The following is a 15,715-nucleotide window of genomic DNA, read 5'->3' as shown; positions in this document are numbered from 1 at the left end:
CTTTCCTTTGTCCCTTTCTGTCCAGGGGAAACTGATTCTGGTATGAAGCGGCCTATTGATATCAAATCTGGTTCCCCCTCTCCCTATATAGCTTCCATGGCATTTCAAGGGTTAAAAACACTTGTGTATTTGATTTCCCTGACTTCTCCTCTCTTCAGATACACCATGCTCACTATTCCTTCTCCCCCATGGACCCTTTCTGACCAGGGGAAACTGATTCTGATAGCAAAACTGACTGTGTGTTAAATTTGGTGTCACCTCTCTAATGCCCCGTACACACGAGCGGAATTTCCATCGGAAAAAACTTTGATGGTTTTTCCGACGGAATTTCGCTCAAGCTTGGCTTGCATACACACGGTCACACAAAACTTCTCTGAACTTTCAACTGTCAAGAACGCGGTGACGTACAACACTATGACGAGCCGAGAAAATGAAGCTCAATGCTTCTGAGCATGCGTGGAATTGTTTCCGAGCATGTGTGATTTTTTGCGCGTTGGAATTGCATACAGACGATCCCATTTTCGGATAGGAACTTTTTCTGACCAAAAAAAAGAGAACCTGCTCTCAATCTTTTGCTGGCTGGAATTCCACCAGCAAAAATCCGATGGAGCATACACATGGTCACATTTTCCGACCAAAAGCTCTCAGAGTTTTGCTGGCGGCATTTCCGATTGTGTGTACGGGGCATAACTCTCCCTTACTGGTCACTGGAAATTTACCATGGCACCTCATGGCAAAGAACTCTCTGAGGATCTGAAAAAAAGCATTGTTGCTCTACATAAAGATGGCCTAGGCTATAAGAAGATTGCCAAGACCCTGAAACTGAGCTGCAGCACGGTGGCCAAGACCATACAGCAGTTTAACAGGACAGGTTCCCCTCAGAACAGGCCTCACCATGGTCCACCAAAGAAGTTGAGGTCACGTGCTCAGCATCATATCCAGAGGTTGTCTTTGGGAAATAGAGGTATGAGTGCTGCCAGCATTGCTGCAGAGGTTGAAGGGGTGGGGGGTCAGCCTGTCAGTGCTCAGACCATACGCCACACACTGCATCAAATTGGTCTGCATGGCTGTCATCCCAGAAGGAAGCCTCTTCTAAAGATGATGCACAAGAAAGCCACAAACAGTTTGCTGAAGACAAGCAGACTAAGGACATGGATTACTGGAACCATGTCCTGTGGTCTGATGAGACCAAGATAAACGTATTTGGTTCAGATGGTGACAAGCGTGTGTGGGGGCAACCAGGTGAGGAGGACAAAGACAAGTGTGTCTTGCCTACAGTCAAGCATGGTGGTGGGAGTGTCATGGTCTGGGGCTGCATGAGTGCTGCCGGCACTGAGGATCTACAGTTCATTGAGGGAACCATGAATGCCAACATGTACTGTGACATACTGAAGCAGAGCATGATCCCCTCCCTTCGGAGACTGGGCCGCAGGGCAGTATTCCAACATGATAACGACCCCAAACACACCTCCAAGATGACCACTGCCTTACTAAAGAAGCTGAGGGTAAAGGTGATGGACTGGCCAAGCATGTCTCCAGACCTAAACACTATTGAGCATCTGAGGGGCATCCTGAAACGGAAGGTGGAGGAGAGCAAGGTCTCCAACATCCACCAGCTCTGTGAGGAGTGGAAGAGGACTCCAGTGGCAACCTGTGAAGCTCTGGTGACCTCCATGCCCAAGAGGGTTAAGGCAGTGCTGAAAAATAATGGTGGCCACACAACATATTGACACTTTGGGCCCAATTTGGACATTTTCACTTAGGGGTGTACTCACTTTTGTTGCCAGCGGTTTAGACATTAATGGCTGTGTGTTGAGTTATTTTGAGGGGACAGCAAATTTACACTGTTATACAAGCTGTACACTCACTACTTTACATTGTAGCAAAGTGTCATTTCTTCAGTGTTGTCACATGAAAAGATAGAAGAAAATATTCACAAAAATTTGAGGGGTGTATTTACTTTTGTGAGATAGTGTGTGTGTATGTAAAAATATAAACCATATATAAGTGTTTTTATAACCCTTGAAATGCCATGGAAGCTATATAGGGGAGGGGGGCAGATCTGATAGCAATAGTCAGCTTACTATCATCTATTTCCACTGGACATAAAGGGTCTATGGGGAGAAGGAAGAGTGAGGATGGTGGATCTGAAGAGTAGAGCAGTCAAGGAAACCAAATACAAGGGATTTTAACATTTGAAATACCAGTGTCAGGGGAGAGATGGGACAGTGGGAGGGGGGGGTCGGAATTAGTTTAAACCTTGAAAAGTTGGGGGAACCAAATCTGACAGCAGCAGTGTTACTGTGAGAACCTCTGTTTCCTATGGCTAAAGAGAGTCCAGGGTCCAATGTCTCCAATTTCTCCAGTGGTCCCAGTGACTCCAGTATCCCTAAATCTCTCCAGTGATCATAGTATGCTCTGTGACCTCAGTGTCTCCAGTCCGCAGTGACCCCAGTATTTCCAATGTCCTCACTGTGTCATGACCCCAGTGTCTCCAATGTCTCCAATGTCCTCAGTGTGTATAGTGTCCCTGGTGTTTTCAATGTCCCCAGTCACCCCAGTGTCTCCAGTGTCCCAGTGATCTCAGCACTCCTGCTCCTTCAAGTGACCTCACATCATCCTGTGCCTCAGGCCTCTCTGAGCCCCAACCTGACACCTCTGTATGAACTTCCCCCAACTTTATGTCAGGACAATCATCACACTCACTATAGGAATTCCTTCTTTATGTCTATTCTGTTTATTCCTCAGCCCCCCTGCCATATCCCATCACTAGTCCTAGACAGTTCGGCCCCCATGTGAATGTGGAGAGAATGATAAATACCAGGGAGTGTAACAATGAATGATGATGATGGGTGTGATCAATAATATCAATCAGGATAAATGTAATATTAATAATATTATAAAATAATGGGTGATGTAATAATAAATGATAATAAATAATGATGAGAGTAATATATAATACAGTAGGTGTACAGTGATATTTATTAATAACAGGAGGGGCAGTGGCGGTGAGTCCATAAGGGAGCACGAGCACCGCCCCCTCTCTCCTGCCACCCCCTCTCTCACCAATAGATATGCATTAATCTATTTATGGCTGATGCTGTCACCCCCTTTTCGGGCACCTGAATTACAGTGGCAGGATTATTTTTAAGCACCTGATTAGAGCCATAGGCTCCAATAGGTGTCAAAAAAGGTGACCATGCTGGGTGCTTGCAGGTCACTCAGCTGTGTTAGAAAAGCGAATGAATATTTGCTTTCCTAACACTAAACTGCATCTCCGCCAATCAGGTGCTCGGATCTGTTACCCATCACCTGATTGGCTGAAACGACAGGCGCTGTGATTGGATGCCTACCAGGTATCCAATCATAGCAGAGGACGGGAAGAGAGGACGGGAGAAGACATTGAGGAGCTGTCCCACCAAGACAGGGTAAGTGAAGACGGCGGGGGGGGCACAAAAACTTTGAGCACCAACTGCCACTGGGAGGGGGTAATAATAAATGAGAAAAAAATAATAGGAGGGGCAATAATAAAAATTAGATAAAATAATAGGAGGTGTAATAATAAATAATATAAAATAATGGGGGGAATAAAAAATTAGATAAAATATTAGGAACAGATGATAATGATGACTTGTATACTGATAGATAGATAGATCATAGGGGGTAGGAGTAATAATAATAATGACTGTGAGGAGAACTTCCAGTGTCTAAAAATAATAGGAGGGATAATAATGAAGATGTAGGAGGGGTAAGAATAAAGTAGACAAAATAATATGAAGGGATAAAAATGACGACTTGTATACTGATTATAATATATATATATATGGGAGGAGTAATAATAACAACAATAGGAGAGTCTTCCTCCTTCCAGATGATATTGTTGGACTAATAATGATGACATAATGAGGACCGCGGGGAGAACTTCTGCTTTCGGCTTCCTTTCGGGCAGAGTAGGAGGAGACGGAATCCCAGCTCTGTGAGTCACGGCTGACAAACTACAATCGTGTTCGCCCCCTGCTGGACAGGAGCGGTACATCAGGGTTGGTTCAGCACCACTGAGTAGGACACCCCCCGGGTCCCGTGTTGGGGGGGGGGAGGGGTGATAAGAAATCTTCTATGAATGTGGAGGGAGATTTCCAGCAGAACTCCTCCGGTACTACCGATACTCCTCCATCCTCAGTGCTCCCCCCTCCCCCCTACATACCGATCACCGGGCCGGTGTTGTGCTGTAGTTGCAGTCCCCCCTCCCCCCAATGGTGGTAGAAATCCATCCCCCGGTGTTTGTGATCCCGGTACCGGCTCTGATTACACGGGATGTGGCTGGACCCGGAGACCCCCCTCCCCCTCCTCCCCGCACAGAGATCACAGCCTGACATTACCTGCCACACACCGCCCGATCATCACCGACATCTCTATCCGGGGTACAGAGCACACACAGCGGACACCGAATACAACCCCATACAGCAGTGGTTCTCAACCTTTCTAGTGCCGTGACCCCTTGATAAAATTTCCCAAGTTGTGGGGACCCCTAACAGTAAAATTATTTTTGTTGGTCGCGTTTGCTGGCACAGTGGCGGCGTTTGCTGGCACAGTGGGAACAGTGGTGACAATTGATGGGCACAGTGGCTGCACAGTGGGACGTTTGCTGGCACAGTGGCGACAATTGATGGGCACAGTGGCTGCGTTTGGCACAGTGGCAACAATTAAAGGGCACAGTGGCTGCGTTTGATGGCACAGGTGGCGACGTTTGCTGGCACAGTGGCGACAATTTATGGGCACAGTGGCTGCGTTTGATGGCACAGTGGCTGTGTTTGATGGCACAGTGGCGACAATTGACGAGCACAGTGGCTGCATTTGATGGCACAGTGGCGGCGTTTGCTGGCACAGTGGCGACAATTGATGGGCACAATGGCTGCATTTTATGGTACAGTGGCGGTGTTGCTGGCAGTGGTGACAATTGATGGGCACAGTGGCTGTGTTTGGCACAGTGGCAACAATTAAAGGGCACAGTGGCTGCGTTTGATGGCATAGTGGCGGCGTTTGCTGGCACAGTGGCGACAGTTGATGGGCACCGTGGCTGCATTTGATGGCACAGTTGCGGCATTTTAATGGGGGGGGTTTTCAGATTTTTTTCAGTTTGTTTGCGTCCCCACCACTTATTTATATATAAACGTCCCAGTTGGTTCCTCAAAAGTGGTTATTCTGTGCCAGTGCTAGATACACAAAGTGTATAGCACCCAAACATGTATCTAGCACTGGCACAGAATAAACACTTTTGAGGAACCAACTGGGACATTTATCTTGTCAGCTTCTCCTGTGTGTCTGACTTACCAGATGTCACAGTGACACAGGTGTTCTTCTTCAGGTGTTTCGTTGCCTCCCTCTTGGTACACTCATCCACAGCAAGCGGACTTCGGTGGGTGTAACAAGATGTCCGCTTGCCGACTTCTAAGTCTAAGCATTACTGTGGACGAGAGTACCAAGATGGCGGCGACGGAACGTCACTTCCGTGCAGTCTCTCCTCTGCAGGAAGTGACATCTCGCTGGCCGAGACGGACGGACTCCGGCAGTAACTTCGGGTCCGTCTCGGCCAGCATCTCAGGCAGCATCTCGGCCAGCGTCCGCGACCCCCTGGAGAATCGGCAATCGACCCCCCAGGGGGTCGCGACCCCCAGGTTGAGAACCGCTGCTCTATAGTGTGTCTCATTCCAGAGCACTAAGTGTCATTTCTGTCTGCTGCCTCCTTCCTCTGCATCAGCATGAGTCACTTCTGACAAGTTTTTCGGACACTAAGAACAAAATGGTGACAGGGGAGGGACCTCCCAGCAGATTGACAGCCTCAGCTCTGTTCCTGTGTGCTGTGTGAAGGGGGTGTGTCTCTCCCCTCCAATCAGCTCTCAGAGCTCTCCTCACTGAACTTCGTCCTAGCAGCACTGGGGTTGTCAGTTCAGATCCCAATCAGGACAATACCTACCTGGAGGTATATGTTCTCCCTGTGCCTGCGTGGGTTTCCTCCGGGTACTCTGGTTTCCTCCCACACTCCAAAGACATGCTGGTAGGATAACTGGCTCCACATTGGCCCCAATATGTGTATGTATGAATGTGCGTTAGGGACCTTAGATTGTAAGCTCCTTGAGGGCAGGGACTGATGGACGGATGTGACTGTACAATACATATGTAAATGGCTGCATAAACTGACAGCGCTATATAAGTACCCGTATTAAATAAATAAACTCTGCAGTGTATAATTTCTGTTCTCCACCCCCTTTTTTCTGAACTTTCAAACAAGCTGCATAAATTCAGCACTTTGAATAGCTGTTGAGAAGAGAAGACTTCAGATAAATAGGTACAACTTATATAGGAGGATTTGTTTCATCTTTGTGTATCACTTGAAGCCAGTCACTTCACTGGGTATATGGAAGGGTTTACAGCCACTTTAACTGTGAATTATTGGTGTAAAATGATTGCCTTATGTGTGTGTTTAGAATGGTGTGTGCATGTATAGGACATTTCACCTGCAGTTGGCCTCCATCTGAAGAAGGAAGAGAGAGAGGAGCAATGTGACTCAGAATGATGTAGAGAATGGCTCTGTGCCCACCATCCAGAATGGAGCTATGTATATAGCAGAAGATGGATCTGACACCAACACCTCATCAGATTCAGGTACTGAAGGATACGGGAAATTTAAACTGGGGGGGTGGGGGGCAGAGGACCCCAAGACCCGGCATCTCCCCCTGCCCCTCTGGCTGTCAGTTCCCTGTGCAGTGAAGGGGGATGGGAGGGGGCAACTGGCAACTCTGTGGTGTCCCCTGCGGGATCTCCTTCCAGCTTGCATTTCACTTTCCGAGTCTATATAGTGGAAAGGGGAGGGGCCTCTGACCTGGGCAGGTATCAGCTTCACTCTTCAGCAAGTCGCTCTGCTTGTACACTGAAGTCGATACCTGTCCGGGGCAGAGGCCCCTCCCCTCTCCACTATATAGACTCAGAAAGTGAACTGCTAGCCGCAGGGAGATCCCACAGGGGTCACCACAGAGTTGCCATTTTCCCCCTCCCATCCCCCTCCACTACACAGTGAACTGCAGCTGAAGTGAACTGAGGTGCAGGGGGAGATGCTGTGGGCACCACAGACTGCCTTCTATGTTCAGGTCAGTGGTCATGGGGTGAAAGTGGGGGTGGGGTACAGAGATGTACTGGGGGTAGGGGGTGAACATCAAGTGGGTACAGAGCAGAGATGTGTTGGGCCCCTTTCACACTGACAGACCGATCAGTCCATCCATTCCTCTCTATGGAGCCGCAGATGTCAGTGGACACCCATCGTCATCCGATCCGGTCCGCTAAAAACAGACACATGGGGATCGGAACGGATGACAGTTGGATAGAAACCGACAGGCGGTCTGTTTCCATTTGACAGCCTGATAGAGACCAGCGGGGCTGTGTCTGTGTCTGCTCTACATCAGCGGACACGGATCGGTCATCCATTTTTTCAGCGGGGATCAGCAGGGAGAGATCCCCCACTGAGCTGATAACTAACCAGGAAACTAAATTTAGGGCTACCGCCCCCCCCTTTATGGCACACTAATACCTCATTGGACCACTTGGCGGGCCTTGAGGGTCCTTTGGAACCTTAAAGAGGGAGTCCACCTAAACCGCCAAAAAAAAAAAATTATTAAAAGCCAGCAGCTACAAATACTGCAGCTGCTGACTTTTAATAAATGGCCACTTACCTGTCCCAGGGTCCAGCGATGTCGGCAGGCGATGCCGAGAAACCGCTCGGTTCTCGGCAGCTGCTGCCGCCATCCTAGGTGTGGGAATCAGGAAGTGAAGCGTTGCGGCTTCACTTCCCGGTTCCCTACTGCGCATGCGCGAGTTGCGCTGCGCATCGTAACTGGTCCCCGCTATCTACTGGGAGCTGTGTGTTTCCCAGCAGACAGCGTGGAGGGACAGGAAGAGGCATAGACTCCCATGGGAGTCTATGCCGGAAGTGGGTGCAAATACCTGTCTTAGACAGGTATCTGCACCCCCCATCCCCCCTGAAAGGTGCCAAATGTGACACCGGAGGGGGGGAGGGTTCCGAAAAGCGGAAGTTCCATTTTTGTGCGGAACTCCGCTTTAATCACGTTTGGGGTGAGAGTACATCCATCAGATGATCTATATATTATTGTAACCATGTAAATATATGAATTGAACATTTGACAGACCCCTCGGGGTCTCTGTGTGTTACTCGTGTCTTCTTCTTTTTCTCCCCATTTTTCTTTGAATTTATTGTCTATTTCTTTTAGTGACATTGTGTAAAGATCCTACAAAAGCTCCAGAAGAAGCCATGATTATGGCGAAACATGTAGAGCCAACCAACTTTTGTATTGTGACCGCATGACTTTTCATGTTCTGGTTTTAAACTTTATTCATTTTTAACCAGGTTTGTTCAAATAAAATTATGAAGTTCTTAATATCAATTTGATTTGATTTTTTTGCACCTCAAAACTCCCAATTTTGTTTCTTGGTACTTTTCTGAATATATTTAGGGGAGGTGGTGCTTGTAGAGAACTCTCCGGTCTCTGGTACCAAATTTATCTTACCACTTTAACCACTTCAGCCCCGGAAGATTTCCCCCTTAATGACCAGACCATATTTTGCGATATGGCACTGCGTCGCTTTACTGACAATTTGGCGCTGTGACGCTGTACCCAAAACAAAATTGGCATCCTTTTTTCCCCACTTTCTTTTGGTGGTATTTGAACACCTCTGCGTTTTTTTATTTTTTGCGCTATAAACAAAAAAAGACAATTTTGAAAAAAAAAAGACAATATTTTTTACTTGTTGTTTAGGCCAATATGTATTCTACTACATATTTTTGATAGGAGATATATTTATGGAATTTTTACTAGTAATGGCGGTGATCTGTGATTTTTAGTGGGACTGCGACATTGTGGTCGACAGATCAGACATTTTTGACACTTTTTTTGTTACCATTGACATTTATACAGCAATCAGTGCTATAAAAATGCACCGATTACTGGGTAAATGTCACTGGTAGGGAAGGGGTTAACACTAGGGGGCGATCAAGGGGTTAAATGTGTTCCCTCTTGGGTGTTTCTAACTGTGTGTGGATGGGACTGACTGGTGGAGGAGACATATCGCTGTTCCTAATTACTAGGAATAGCAGATCTGTCTCTTCTCTCCTGAAAGAATGGGGATTTGTGTGTTTAAATCCCTGTTCTGGCTCTGGTGCCCGCGATCGCACATCAGGTTCCCCCATCATGCAGCGGTAGAGAGAAGACAATTGCTGGAACTCGAGTGTTGATTTGAATGCCGGGTTCTCCGATCATCCTCATGATCAGCAGTCTATAGTGGTGTATGGAGGGTGTCTGTGGGTCGATCTGCCATTTGAGGTTTCCTGGAGGAAAAAGCCCCGGCTGGGTGTTAGACACAAACTTTAAAACTTGTACAGCTGATAAATGTGCATTCCTTGTGGATTCACTATTGTCTGTCATAGTCACAGGAGGAAGTCACAACACAGAGTGTTTTGGTCCATTCACCTTCCTTCTATTGGAGGATTTTCAAGATTTCTCATTCATATTGGAGGAGTCTTGTTTTTTTGTCACGTTTATCATGGTTTGTCACTAAATAAAATGGTTAGCTTACAGTTCTGTTTACACCTTGCTTTTGCTTGGTGCTGCAATGAGGCTTTGGTGGGGCTTCAAGCGAGCTTTGCCATAGACTTCTATGGAGGCTTTGAAGCACCACTAAAGTGACATGGGTTATCATTTTTGAAGCAAAGCCAAAGCAAGGTGTAAACAGGACTGTAAGCCAACCATTTTATTTAGTGACAGGAGCTTTGACTGGCGTTCAGAGAGCTTTAACAAAGCCTATCCGAAGCCTTGTTTTGAAGCAAGTGTACACTATGCGGTAATGTGTGTTGAAGCCGAGGCAAGTGTAAATGAGCCCCTCCCTGCCTGTTGAGTGCCCCCACAGCAAGCAGCTTGCTATGGAGACACCTGAGCCACAGCTCTGTGTATCCTTTCAGACATGGAGCGGCTGTTCGGCTCTGCCCACTCTCTCTCCTGATTGGCTCAGTCTGAGCCAATGGTGCCACTACAGTGTCTCGGCCAATCAGGAGGAGAGTCCTGGATGGCTGAGGCACTCGTGGACATCACTGGATAGAGAGGGGGCTCAGGTAAGTATTGGGAGGTTGCTGCACACAGAAGGCTTTTTATCTTAATTTTATCTAAAAAAACCTTCTGACTTTTCAACCACTTTAATTTTTTATCACGGCCTCTCCAATTTTTTTATGCCCCAGAAAAAGTCATATTGGAGGGATCTTTATCATATTTTTGAAAGTGCAGGGAGAGTGAAGCTCACAGAAATATTCTAGACGTGTTCCTTCAGTCTTTTAACCCTCCCTATATACTGGTAACTGCATGGACAGGATATGACAGACGGACCTGACACCCCCCACCCCCTTCACTCCACTCCAGCCCACACCGCACCCACAACTCCCCCCCGTCGCTAGCTCACTCACCCTGTGATGACAGGCGGTGGCAGCTTCCCCCTCAGTCTCTCCGTGTCTCGGGATGTGTCTCCTCCTCATAGGCCAATAGGATGGCTTCTCCTTTCGGCCAATCACAACCCGCTTCCTGATTGGCCAGGAGGAGAGTCAGTGTGATAATAGCGGATATTCATTCGCTATTGTTACACAACTGGGTGGGCTCAGTGCTCTGCGCCTCGATCCCACCCTTTTTTTTTTAAGCCAATTAGAGACTCGGGCTCTAATCACGTGCTTCAATCCCCCTCCCCCCAATTGGAATCAATGCGTACAGCGCCCTGTATGTAGATCAGGGGGCCGGATGCATGGATGAGGGGGGGGTGGCACCAGTACACCCCTAATGGACAGGTTACCACTGTATTCTCAACTTAGAAAAGAACCTTCTATTGCTCTCAGGCTCCTCCAAATATTCAAATTAATTTTAATTTGCTGCTATGATCTGATTTCCTGTTGGAGGGCGGATACATTCATTCTCCATGGTCCCACTGTCACCGTCTGTTGTCGCTCTGGAGATGGATTATGGGATGTGTAGGATGCATAGCGGTAAGTACATGACTGCAAAGAACATGCACTGCTTGTTTCAAACAAATAGAAGTGAGGGGGTGGAAAAGGAGAGGTTCGGGAGCTCTTAGAGGATGTTACAAGGATTACATAACACACAGATTACAGGGCCATTAAAAGAGAAGTATGGGGTTTGGGCTTTTTTGCAGATTTATACTACTTACCTAGGTGGATGCTGCATCTGTCCCCTAATGCCTCTGCACTGAGAACCAAGTGATCGAACACAGCTGATCGCTCGGTTCTGAGAGATCCCCGAGCAGAGAGCTGCAGACTGTCAGTCACAGCTCTCTGCTCTGCCCCCCCCCCCCCCATTGGAGCGCTGTGGAGGGGCGGCCGGCTCAAGCTCTCAGCGGCTCGCTGATAGATGGGCTGAGCCGGGTGTTGGTCCAGGCACCTGGTGGATGTCACAATGACGCCGAGCCTGGACCGACTCTGTGACCTCAGCAGGGAGAGGACTTCAGCCTTCTGTCTGCTGAAAACGGGTCACAAGAGTGCAAAACCAACTTCACTTCTGTGATCCATAGAAGAAGAACAGCCAGACGAGCTTTGGTTATACTTCTCCTTTAAGTAGAGGATGTTTATGGATTTTTTTTTTAAATTCTAATAGGGATATCATTTACTGTTACTTAACCAGTTTCCGACTGGCGCACACCGATGTACATCGGCGGAATGGCACTGCTGGGCAAATGGACTTACAGGTACGTCCATTTGAATTCCCCTCCATGCCATTGCGTGCGCGTGCCAGCCGGGAGCTCCGTGAGTCGGGTTGCGGGTCCCACGGACTCGATCGCCACAGGGGATACCCGCGATCACCTCACGGAGAGGACGAACAGGGAGATGCTGATGTAAACAGCATCTCCCCGTTCTGCCTAGTGACAAGTGTCACTGATCATATCTCCCTGTAATCGGGAGCAGTGATCAGAGTAATGACACTGCTAGCCCATCCCCCTACAGTTAGTAATCACTCCCCTAGGACATACTTAACCCCTTCACTGCCATTGTCATTTACACAGTAATCATTGCATTTTTAATAGCACTGTTCGCTGTATAAATGACAATGGTCCCAAAAATGTTCGACATGTCCGCGATAAGGTCACAGTCACAATAAAAAAAAAAAAAAATCACTGATCGCCGCCATTACTAGTAAAAAAAAAAAAAATAATTAATAAAAATTCCATAAAACTATCCCCTATTTAGTAAACGCTATAACTTTTGTGCAAACCAATCAATAAACGCTTTTTGCAATTTTTTTTTTACCAAAAATATGTCGAAGAATAAGTATCGGCCTAAACTGAGGAAAAAAAAAATTTTTTATATATTTTTGGGGGATATTTATTATAGCAAAATTCAAAAAATAATGCGTTTTTTTCAAAATTGTTGCTCTTTCTTTGTTTATAGCGCAAAAAATAAAAATCGCAGAGGCGATCAAATACCACCAAAAGAAAGCTCTATTTGTGGGAAAAAAAAAGGACGTCAATTTTGTTTGGGAGCCACGTCACATGACCACGCAATTGTCAGTTAAAGCAACGCAGTGCCGAATCACAAAAAATGCTCTGGTCAGGAAGGGGGTAAAATCTTCCGGGGCTGAAGTGGTTAAGAATGTTCAGCAACATTATAATTTCTATATAAAATTGTATATTTTATGATGTATTCAAAATGGTAACAAATGTTGCAATCATTGTGTAAAATTCCCTCCTTTCCACATCCTTGTGGTGTTCAGTTTCTGATTTTTTTTTGCTCCTTTTTTCCATTTAGACTCAAAGAGCACAACTAGGGGGGTGTTTGTTGTATTTGGATTTGGGCTTTAAACTCCCAAAAACTGAAAGTCGTACCCAAGGCTGAGCAGAACAAGAGAACGGTTATTACCAGAAAAGTGTCATCTGTGCTCCTCTCTGATTCAGTTTCACTTTACTGTGGCCGGACTTTCCTGGACTCTGTGGCTAAACTCCACCAACTGCCATTTAACTGTCCGATGAAATGTCCTGATTGGCTAGTCAGAGCTTGAGATAGAATGGCAGTAGGTGGAGCTTATGCCAGAATATTCAGGATAGCCTGGCTCCAATGATGAAGTGAAACTAAACCAGAGAGGAGCACAGAAGATGTTCTAACAGATAATCGTCATCGGCTCCTAGGAAGGACATTCAGTTCAAAGTGTAACCCGGAGTCCAGACTCCCCTCCCCCCTCCTCCTCCAGGATATGTCGTAGTATTTGGAAGTTTAGTAAATTGCTCAGTCAGTTCCCACAATCTGTGCTGGAGAGGCCGATGTAAGAACCACTAAAACATTAAAAAGGAAATAAATATTCTATATAATGGTTGTGTGTATATTTACTTTTTTTTGGTCAGAAAAAAAAAAAAAAAAATTTAAGATTTTATTTTTTTCCTGACAGGTAAATAGGCAAAATTTTTCAATAAAATGTGTCCTTATATCCAGTATACTCGGTGGAGCTCTGGTCTACTAAACATTTAATACTAATATTTTATTTAAAAAAAATAATAAACTGTTTAAAACCATATACTTATTTTAAAAATATTAAAAAGTTTTCATTTAAAGCTTTAGGACAAGGAATAAGTTATATACAAGTTAATAGTAGGAATTTAGAGACATTTTGGACAAAACATGTAAACTGTACAATACAGGGAGAGGACGGTATAGATGGCCAAATTGTGGTCGGAGGGTCTCTTGCAGCCCATCAGTCCTCTGTGTGTGGTATACCATTTAGGTGGCGGAACGTTCTTGTGTTTCAGCACTAGGCACTGGAGGATAGACTGCATTCTGAGACAGGACAGGTAAACTTCCATCCGGTGGACAGAGAGGAGCAGCACCGGAGTGTGCAATTGGGCAAGTCATCACTAATGTGGTGAGGGGGGATACATATAATAAACCTAAAAAAAAAGTGGGAATTTGTGGGCAATTGAAAAAAAGGGGGGGATTAATTTTAATTGCAAAAGCAATGGGGCCACCAACACCAATGGTGTGTGTGTGTTATTGCACTCACTGACACCACTTCTGGGGGTATTGTGCTCCTAACTTCATCATTGTGAATTGAGAGAACATTGCAAAGAAATGTAGCAGTTTTTGGGCATTGAGGTTAGAGCTGCTAACTTGATGCAATGCACCTCAATGCATGAAAAATAGGCTGCTACGGTGCAGCCCTCTGGAAGTGTCAAGACCACACTTTAGTTATAGTTTTCAAGTTGACCATCATTAGTATAGAAGTATACAGCTTCACATTGTACATAGTACAAGATTTATCTCTCATTCCTTCCAGTGCCTGAATCTGATGATATATAGGCTACAGGTCCGTCTGTGTCATGCATAGACTTGTATGTGACAGAATCTCCAGTCAGGACAAAGGTGGCACTGGATGCATTCTGGGGGCGACAGCGGGCAAAGACCCGTTATGTACTATGATAGTCTCAGGTTCTTCATTCTCGGGGACAGCGGGCATGGATTCATTCTGTATTAGGATAGGCTCAGGTTCTTCATTCTCGGGGACAGCGGGCACAGATCTATTCTGTATTAGAATAGCCTCAGGTTCTTCATTCTCGGGGACAGCGGGCACGGATTCATTCTGTATTATGATAGCCTCAGGTTCTTCATTCTCGGGGACAGCGGGCACGGATTCATTCTGTATTATGATAGCCTCAGGTTCTTCATTCTCGGGGACAGCGGGCACAGATCCATTCTGTATTAGGATAGCCTCAGGTTCTTCATTCTCAGGGACAGCGGGCATGGATTCATTATGGATTAGGATAGCCTCAGGTTCTTCATTCTCGGGGACAGCGGGCACGGATCCATTCTGTATTAGGATAGGCTCAGGTTCTTCATTCTTGGGGATAGCGGGCATGGATTCATTATGGATTAGGATAGCCTCAGGTTCTTCATTCTCAGGGACAGCGGGCACAAATCCATTCTGTATTAGGATAGGCTCAGGTTCTTCATTCTTGGGGACAGCGGGCACGGTTCCATTTTGTATTAGGACAGCCTCAGGTTCTTCATTCTTGGGGACAGCGGCCGCAGATCCATTCTGTATTAGGATAGCCTCAGGTTCGTTATGCTCAGTGACAGCGGGCACAGATCCATTCTGTGATAGGATAGCCTTAGGTTCTTCATTCTCGGGGACAGCGGGCACGGATCCATTCTGTATTTGGATAGCCTCAGGTTCGTTAGGCTCAGTGACAGTGGGCACAGATCCATTATGCTGTGGCACAGATGTATAGAGCACGCCATTTTGAGTTTTTGGGATCCGATTTCTGGAACATTTCTGATCATATAAAGAAAAGGAGGACATGTCAGATGGTATAGGATACCCTCATTAAAAAAAAAAAAAAAAAACTCTATTCTTGCTCTAACTCAATCTTCCCCCATATGGTACCACTGCCAACACCCAAAAGACGATTCCCTCAAGATCCTCCCATTTCCTCTTTCATGTAAGCCATTCTGTACGGTTATAACTCTTCTCTGTGGTCTCTTCCTATCAGGTTCTCCTCAGTGTGGAACTCCACTCCATTGGCTTGCGGATCCCAGCGGTGGTACAGTACAATGGAAGATTTAAAGTGACACCATCACTTTGTTCATACAGCTGACAGGGTCTCCCCCTATACTCTT

At 46.3% G+C, this 15,715-nt stretch overlaps 1 long non-coding RNA gene across 1 annotated transcript in view; it reads right to left on the bottom strand.

Moving 5' to 3' along the window:
- Positions 1 to 15,216: 15,216 nt before the first annotated feature.
- LOC141130138 (uncharacterized) overlaps positions 15,217 to 15,715 on the bottom strand; it is an 875,833-nt gene continuing 875,334 nt past the window's right edge. Inside the window, exon 3 of the long non-coding RNA XR_012242005.1 lies at positions 15,217 to 15,360. This is a non-coding gene — a long non-coding RNA (uncharacterized lncRNA). The remainder of the gene's footprint in view (positions 15,361 to 15,715) is intronic.

Source organism: Aquarana catesbeiana, linkage group LG02 (genome assembly GCF_042186555.1).
Source record: "Aquarana catesbeiana isolate 2022-GZ linkage group LG02, ASM4218655v1, whole genome shotgun sequence".
NCBI lineage: Eukaryota > Metazoa > Chordata > Amphibia > Anura > Ranidae > Aquarana > Aquarana catesbeiana.
This window is presented reverse-complemented; position numbering and strand designations above follow the sequence as displayed.